The following is a 7,902-nucleotide window of genomic DNA, read 5'->3' on the forward strand; positions in this document are numbered from 1 at the left end:
AGGTATAAAATAATTGCTTGGATAACGGTTCTGCCTGCCTATCTTGGGCATCTCGTGATGGAGGCTTTTCCTAATTACACTTTCGGGATGGGTTCTTTTCCTAATTACGCTCTTGGTCGTACCTGGGGAAAGTTGACTTTGCCCTTCGGTGATGATGCCAAAGCGACAGTAACAGAATCGGGATGAGAAACCTTCGGGCCGTTTCGAGAGTGAAGGTTACTTTCATTCGTACGTGATCCTGTTGTCGGTTTTCCCGAGTGTGTTGCAGGGCTGGTTTATTGTTAAATATCGGTGCAGGAGTGAGTATGATGTGACATGTGATGTTGCTACTCAGACCCCGGGGCCAAAGCCAAAGACAGCAGAAACTCGGGCAGCCCTGCCACCGAAAGCTGCAGTAGGAATTCAGACAACCCCCCCACGGAAAGCTACAGCAGAAACTCAAACAACTCAGGTGACTGCCCAAGCCGCAACACAGGCACAAACAACGCCACCGGCCCCGACACCAGCCTGAGCGGCATCGGCTGCCCCCCACCGGCCCCGGCATCGGCCAGGCCCACGGCGGCTGCGCCGCCCAGAGGCCCCGGCGAAAGCCACGCCTCCGCCCATACAGGCCAAAGCCACGGCCCGGCCGTAGGGACACCGCCGCCAGCGGCATGGGCTGCCCCCACACGGGCCCCGGCAAACGCCACGGCTCCGGCCCGGAGGCGGTGGAGAAAATGACTAAGACAATAGCTGAGCAAAATGAGAAAAGTGCTAAACTTCTTCATGAAATGCTTGAAAAAGTGTCTGAGAAGGGGAAAGAATCCCACTCTTCCCCTGAACAGAGCCAGGTTGCAGTCATTAAGAAACAACGGTAGCGATTCAGCTTTTGGCCACCTCACTTGCTCTTCCTCACTTGGCGGTACAGTTCTGCTCTGACTTTGCGAGCCTGTCCAGCTTGCTGGTCTCCTGGGCACCGTTTTCCCCACTTCACGGTTCAGTTTTCTATTGGAACCAGAAGAGGGAGGGGCTGGGAAAGGCCAAGTGGGTGCTACTCTTTGCAACGATGGCGTGCTCTCCTGTCATTCCACCTTACGAAACCACGCTCTTACGGTCTTTAGTTCCCCATAGAAGGCAGGAGTGGGTCAGACAACGAGTAAAGAGAACGTCTTGTTTCTGGCCGTGTTTTCCGGTTCCTTCTGGAAAACCGTCTGGGGAGAGTTGCCTCTTAAAATCAGGGCGTGGGGGCGCTCAAAAAGCTCACGCGAATACTGAGTGAGAATGCTTGCGACAGTCTGGTAAGGAACGAAAGCAAAAGGAAGCTTCTTTCTGTATGTTTTCTGCCTTGACCCTATCTTCAAAGAAGCCCATAAATAATTCTTTGGCATCGATTTTGTAATTCCAACATTGCAAAATGTTTTCCTCTACTGAATACTGTTGGTAATCAAAAAATCAATTTGATACTTCTCTTTCTTTTCAGGACCACAAGAAAAGGAGGCTCTTGGTCACCTCCACCGGTGGAAATAAAATTCGTCTCTCCTTTTGGAAGTGCACTGGATAAAGCCATGGATCGTATTGCAAGAATATGTCCAGTGTGCAGATATGTCTGAGGATAACCGAGCAGTTTAATCCCCCATCAGAACTTCCCCTCGTGGAACGCTACTCTCAGGCTTGTTATTTCAATAAAATTGTTTGCTGCAATTTCATCAGTTCCCATGTAACCACTCGTAAATAGCTTTGTTGTTGATTTCTGGTGGGGAAAACAAGCTACAGGCAGAAACCAATCCATAGTGTCTCACGAGTCGTTTACTTCTTATCCGTAGTCTTCCTGGTACAGAACAGGTTTCTTTTTGGCGTTGGTGAACTTAATACTGCGAAGCTTAAAGCTTGATGCCGGTGTCTGCCAAGTAGCGAAGGGTTGTTACAAATCTGCTGAGCCGGGGCTTCGTCCTTGCTGGCGGCAGGAGCCCGGCCTGGTGCACCCCAGACCTGGGGGTGTCTCTGTCCCAGACCCTTGGATGCGGCTGCTGCTTTCCCGTTTGCAGGTCAGGCCAGTAGCAAGGCTGAGGGTGCACCACACACATGCACGACAGCAACGCGGCTGGCTACGCAGGCTGCCAGAGACGGGGCCATGCCTTTACCACCTGCCGTCTTGCACTGGGGCAGCTCACAGAAAGCCGCCTCTCTGGCTTGTTGCAGTTGAAGCTCACGAGTGACACCAGAGGCATGCTGTCACTCTGCAGGTTCCCCCACGCAGCCACATTTGCAGAGCCCCAGAGGATCAGCAGAGCCTTGAGCCCAGCTGTCGTCTGTGCCCCAATTCTGGGCTCCGTCTCTGACCTCTGGCTGAGACACCGCATCTTTCCAGAGATGGCTTTTCCTCCTGCTCACTGGCTAGCCCACCCTGAGGTCTGCTAGCGGTTTCCTCATGCACATTTGGCTAGGGGAAGATACAACAAAAATACAATAAAATGGTGTATTGAAACGTATGTTACGATGGAGTTTAGAAAGTCTTCTCTGATAAGAGAAAACAGTTTTAGTAGGAAATGTTGAAGATATAAAATCCCTTAGTTTTTCTCAAAGTTTAAACACCGTTTTAATTTTTTTAAAACCCTCCTATCTGTAGCAAATGGCTTCTTACTAGAATGATGTGGTGAAATATCCTGTTTCAGAGCAAAAGGATTTCTAAGAGTGGTTTACCAGTACCGGATTTTTGCTGAAATCACGGGTTTTCCAGCGCAGCTCACGGTGCTTGCTTTGGTTCCGTTGGAAGTGCAGGCACACGGAATAAGCAACAGGGAGAAGAGAAAAGTCATGGGGCAGAAACTTAATTTTTAAGCTGCTGAAATACAGAGCCTAGCTTTTGCTGTTTGTTGCCTGTCTGTTTTACCTTCTAATTACTTCTTGTCTTTACAGAACACTTTCAACGTGCTGGAAATCTATAATGACCAGGTAATGAGGTCGCTTTGCTTCCGTATTAACAAATCTTAGTTTTCTGTGTACATTGATTTCTTTTTTGCTCATTGTAATTTGAAAATCATCCTTTATGCTCTCTTAACGTGACCCTTCTGGGCATGTTGGCTGAAGTGTGTGGGTGCTGCCTGGACCTAAGAGCATCGTTTTGCTGCTTGAGCCACCCGGCTGCTCTGCCGTAACACTGGCCAAGCTGTTTCATCTCTTGTAGTACATTCCTTCTTTCTCTTTTCTGGGTTGTCCTCCTTTTTTGAAGAAAAAAGGGGGTTAAGAAGGAAGATCCGAGGGCTGGAGCACCTCTCCTATGAAGACAGGCTGAGAGAGTTGGGGTTCTTCAGCCTGCAGAAGAGAAGGCTCTGGGGAGATCTTATAGCAGCCTTCCAGTACCTAAAGGGGGCCTACAGGAAGGATGGGGAGGGACTCTTTATCAGGGAGTGTAGCGATAGGATGAGGGGTAACGGTTTACAGCTGAAGGAGGGTAGATTTAGATTAGATATCAGGCAGAAATTCTTTACTGTCAGGGTGGTGAGGCACTGGAACAGGTTGCCCAGGGAAGCTGTGGATGCCCCTTCCCTGGAAGTGTTCAAGGCCAGGCTGGATGGGGCTTTGAGCAGCCTGGCCTAGTGGGAGGTGTCCCTGCCCAGGGCAGGGGGGTTGGAACTACATGATCTTTAAGGTCCCTTCCAACCCAAACCATTCTATGATTCTAAAAGATTCGTAGCACTATTAATGCATCACTCAAATGGAGACCATTTCTGTTTTCAGAACAGAAACGTGGCTGACACAAAATCGATCTCTCGCTTTCTACGTTAGAGATTGAAACCCCGCTTCTTTTGCAAGAGTTCTCTGCATATTTGGAAAAATTTAACTAAATAGAGATAAATGCAGCTATAAAACTATAAGCACCTGTTTTATATAAACGCCGTGTTCTTTACATAAAGCGAGGCAGTATTATAAAACAAGTAGTTTTGTTTCCTGTAATCTGCGATTACTGTTGGTCCTGTGCACCAGATGTTGCATTCCTAAATAAGATGAAACCCCCACAGGGTCCTCTTTGTCTCGGGTGAATTAACTGTATACTCCAGCACCTTTGAAGAGGTATTTTTTCTTAAAGCAAGTACTATCAAATGAAAGATGGAAGAATACAAATAGAAAACATGCACATGCGAAAATGTTGACTGTAAATGCTGACAGTCTTCAAACAGCTTACCTGAGTTTCTTCAAATGCTAACTTTCTTACTGTTTTGAACAAATTTAAGGACAGATTCTTCAACTGTTACTTGTACCAATACCATCGACGTGGTTTTGAGGGTTCTTTTTACGTTGGCGCTAGCGTAAGGCAGAGTTACCAGGATTTGAGCACCTTCGGTATTCACTTTGACAAAAACCACCTCTGTCTCCTCATCTGTCTGTCTCTCTTTCTCCTAAATTGCTAACCTGCTAAAAAGAGTTAGTTTATAGCCAGATTGCTAAGACACTAGGATTCTTCTTTTATGTTTAAGGACTTTATGGTCATCTTTTCCATGTTAATCCCTATCTCATTTTTGGTAGGGTTTAAAACTAATTTTAAAAACCTCCTTCAAAATCCAATGGCAGGTAATACGTTTGATACGCTCACAGACTGCAGCCGAGACTCCAGCAGACCTCTGTTACGAAGGAACTCTGTCAACCTGACGATACGCTGAAAGGCACACTTTCATAGTTTTTCCCGCTCTGGTCTCGGTGCCAATTGCGGTCAGGTGCTGGGCAAAATGAGAAGAGATACCAGCTCAAAGTGACTGACAGCTGAGGAGGAAGGAAAGGGTGAATGTGCCAATAAGGGAGGGCAGCATATTAAGAGCTTATTCTGTATTCTTATTAACGCACGGCGTATATTTTGACAGCTAAGTTATGTGACGGAGGTAGCTCTTTTTCCTGAGAATTCTGGGTCTCTCTCGTGTGCGTGACTTAATTCAGCTTCTTTCCTTCCCTTTCTCTCCCGGCAATGCAGCACAGAGTTGAAACGTAGAGCGTACAGATGACCCCTGCTGCCAGGCGTTGGTTGTCTCTGCTTCCCGATGCCGGATCCCAGCGACAGTGCCACACAGAGCTATTCCTTCCTGCCCAGGAGCAGTTTGCTTCCCGGCCGCTTCCCCAGTCCCTCGTCTCCTTCTGCAAGAGGAGGTTCCCTCTCTCCTCCTGGCCTTTCTGGGGCTCAGAACTGAAAACGGCCCTCTTTGCAGTCCTTCCAGACAGGCTTTCGCTGGGACTCCAGCACTAATTATTCCTTCTTATTCCAGCTCCCCTGAAAAGAGCTCAGGCACTTAGATGTCTGCTGTCCCAACACGGTTCATGGCTCCGTGACCGCGTGGCTGCAGCTGCCTGGCTACGAGGAGATACCAGGAGCAGAAGATTTAACGTTTCCCGCACCAGTTCAGTCCTGCAAAGAGCTGAATTGCTTTCACGTGCCGATGAACGCAGACCCCTTGTTGTGTCTGAATTAGGACTCCATCTGACCCGGAGATGAGGCCCATGTGAACCAAGACCCCCAGAAGCCTTGTCTGGGGTGGGCGCTCCCTGACAGCGGCTGCTCTCCCCTTACTGCCTGCTGGCCAGCTGGTGCTCTGCTCTATTAAGGCATCTTAGCAGCACCGCTGCATTTCTGCCTGGCGATACAGGAGTAGTACTTAATAGCTGTGACTTGGGATTTTTTTTCAAAGGTGTTCTGTTTGGTTTTTTTCTCCACAGACACATTGGTTTTAAAAACTTGAGAAGAAAAGAAGACAGCTCTGCCTTTGAGAAATGGTCCCTGTCCTCATCTGCAGCACTGGCGTGGGCACATCCAGTTGCTCAGAGTCAGTTCCCTTATCAAGTGCTGATCAAGACAAAAGCCCAAACCCAGTGTAAGTAAGGCTATTGCAGGCAGGAGGGAGAAGAGTTTCTGCTGGCTGGGAATGAGTGGCGGATCCGGAGCACACAGGCCACGTGGGAGTCCCGTCCGGAGGAAGCCTGGAAGGAGTGGGAGCACCAGCACATTGCTGTGGCTCAGGCGAGTTTCCCAGTAACGGGCATTGCGGCCAGATCCATTAACCTCTGGTCTTCTGAGTCTGATGTTTTCCCCTTTTTGTCATCTTTAAGATTTGTTACTCACGCCCCTCTCTGCCCTTCCTTAATAAACCGTGACTCCAGGTCTGGAACTTCTGCCAATAGAAAGGAAGCGTGGCGTCAGTCTTTCAGATCTAATAATTGCTTCCTGATCATGTTTGATAAAACGATGGGGGTTTGATAAAAATTAGGGACTTAATTCTGTCGGGAATGCTGAGCCCTGTGTGGGGTGTATGGCTAACCGGGGTCGTTCAGGTGCTCCCTCTGGATGGTTGTATCGGTCTTGGCTGGCAGCTGGCACAGGCGTTTGGGCACACAGTACCGTACGTACCCTGTTCTGCTGAGGACAGCTTCTTGTTCACCTGCTGCATCAACTGGTTTTCCTGCATTGATCTGCCTGGGGTTTGCTTTGTTAAGACAGTGAAACGAACATAATCAGGCTTCTGTTAATTTTGTGCCTTCTACCTAGGAAGCTGTCGGATACAGTTTTAGAGAACTAATGGTGACAAGGCTTTGCTGGTGTGGTATTGCTTGACTTGTGTGGTGGAGAGAAGCCTTAAATTGGCAGGAGAGAGTCACCAACAAGCCGGGCCTGTTGCACGTGTTGCAAATGCATTTGCAGTTGGGCTTGTCAGGTTGCTCTTTGTCAAAGTATGTTTCAGAATGAGATACGCAAAAGCCGCCTGGACGCGGTCCTGGGCAGCCTGCTGTAGGTGACCCTGCCTGAGCAGGGGGGCTGGACCAGAGGACCTCCAGTGATTCTGGAAGGCCTTTCTCTTCATTGTGATGCTGGGATTCTGGAATTCGTGCTGGGATTCTGGAATTCGTGCTGGGAGAGGCGAGCGGTGTGGTGTGCTGGGAGTGCCTTGCTCACCACTGTCTCCCTGTGCTGGGAAGGCTGCGTGTATGTTCTGTCCTGAGACACTCAGCGCCTACGTCTGTCTGTGCAGGTGCACCGAGCAAGGTAAAAAAGAGCGTAAGGTCAGAAGTGCCTTTGGGAACCGCTGCGAGCTTCGCCACGGTAGACGGGGACTGCAACTCTTGAACGGAAGTATAGTCGTGTTAGGGAATAACCGCAGGAGGTAGCTGGGTAAAGTGGCTCCAGCGTCAAGTTCTGATCTGTGTTGGTTTTGTTTGTTTTTTCATGGAGAGGGATGTCACATCTGTGGTCTGCATCAGACACAGGGTCTTCGCTGTTGGGGGCTGTTGGGGTAGAGAGCTGAAATTCTTTCCTCGTCTCACCTTCTGCTGTAGCTTTGTGCTTGTGGAGCATCTGCACAAACTCGGCAAGACAATCTGTAGGCTGCACTTGAGTGAAATAAGGCCGACTGTAGGATTCTGGTACAGACCGTCTCTGTCACGCTGGTGGCTTTTTAGACTACAGCTTAGGGCTTGGATGAAATGTAGGGTTTTTGCCTAAACCGCCGGGAGCGGGGAGGCTTTCTGCCTAAGCGGGAAAGACCTGACCCGGTGGTACTCCCTAAATCACCTGCTCACTCACTCGCTAAATCCTCTTTCTGCAGGAGTAAAATCCGGCAAAGTGCAAATTCACTGAACCTGACGACTACGAGAGTGCAGAAAGTGACTTTTCCATCTGCTGCTCCTCCAGTGCTTGTGAGTTGCTTCCTGTTTCTCTGGGGAAAATGTCATGGAACCAGTCATTAACAACAATTCAAAAATTGGTATAACTTTTATAAACCCTTTTATAACCCTTCCCTGAAATCACTTTAGCTTCCACCTCTGGCGGAGTGAAAGAACGACGCCTGTCAGCTGCAGCCTTTCCCAGAGAGCTAGGGAGTCTCTCCGTGCAAGAGGGAGTTAAAAGTTGCCTTAAAAGATGCCTGACTGTGTCCTGGGTGGTGTCCT

The sequence above is a fragment of the Larus michahellis genome, chromosome 3, assembly GCF_964199755.1.
Source record: "Larus michahellis chromosome 3, bLarMic1.1, whole genome shotgun sequence".
Lineage (NCBI taxonomy): Eukaryota > Metazoa > Chordata > Aves > Charadriiformes > Laridae > Larus > Larus michahellis.